The sequence below is a fragment of the Ipomoea triloba genome, chromosome 7 (genome assembly GCF_003576645.1).
Source record: "Ipomoea triloba cultivar NCNSP0323 chromosome 7, ASM357664v1".
Classification (NCBI taxonomy): Eukaryota; Viridiplantae; Streptophyta; class Magnoliopsida; order Solanales; family Convolvulaceae; genus Ipomoea; species Ipomoea triloba.
Window position 1 is genome coordinate 26,880,536 of NC_044922.1, and position 1,106 is coordinate 26,881,641.

The following is a 1,106-nucleotide window of genomic DNA, read 5'->3' on the forward strand; positions in this document are numbered from 1 at the left end:
AATTGCCAAGCACAAGACCTTGCATGGAAAACCCAAGTAGAATGGTGTTGCCGAATGTATGAACATGATTCTGTTAGAGAGAGCTTGTTGTATGCTCTCTAATGCTGGGTTATGTAAGCGGCGTGATTTTTACGCCGAGGCCGTTTCTACTGCGTGCTATTTGGTAAATAAATCTCCACATCCGTCCCTTGATTTCAAAATTCCAGAGGAGTTTGGTCAGGTAATCCTATTGATTACTCTATCTTAAGAGTTTTTGGATGTCCTGCATATGCTCATTCCAATATGGGTAAATTAAACCCTAGAGCTGTTAATTGCATTTTTCTTGGTTATGCTTCTGAGCCAAAAGGGTATCACCTATGGTCTCCTGATTCTCAAAAAAATCATTCTGAGTCGAGATATCAATTTTGATGAAAATGCACTATTTTCTCTTGGAATAAATGATTGTGTTGTTCCCAGTAAAGGTGATACTCAGAGTACTGGAGAGAAGGTGGAGTTTGAGTTGAGGCCTAGTGATAGTATTACTACCACTGATGGTAATACTAAAGATGATGCATCTACTAGTATCGCACCTCTCGTCGAGCCACAACAACAGTATTCCATTGCCCAAGATCGGCCTAGGAGGACAATTAAAAAACCTGCTAGGTATGCTAGTGAAGTAGTGATGATGAAACCCACTTAGTTGCTTATTCTCTTTCAGTTCCACAGGAGATTGATGGTGGTCCATCATGTTATTCTGAGGCTATTTCCTGTGCCAACTCGTCCAAGTGGTTGGTTGCTTACCAAGCCGCTACCTATTGCTAAGTTTAAGTCATGATATGCTTGAGTTTAGTCGGCTGTTCCCGTTGTTAATTCTGTGATAATTTGATACAAGGTAGAGATTGTTAGAAAATATTAGTATATGTGGCTCAAATTAATAAACCTTTCAACATGAAGCACTATCCTCTCACCATGCACTATCTCCACTACATGTTGCAGCTGCCGTATGCCACGCATTCCACACACTCCACGCATACATTTCTCCGACTTTGGCTAATCCTCAATGTGCACATGCCTCTTTTTTTTTTTTTTTTTTTTTTTTTTTTTTTTTTTTTTTTTTTTTTTTTTTT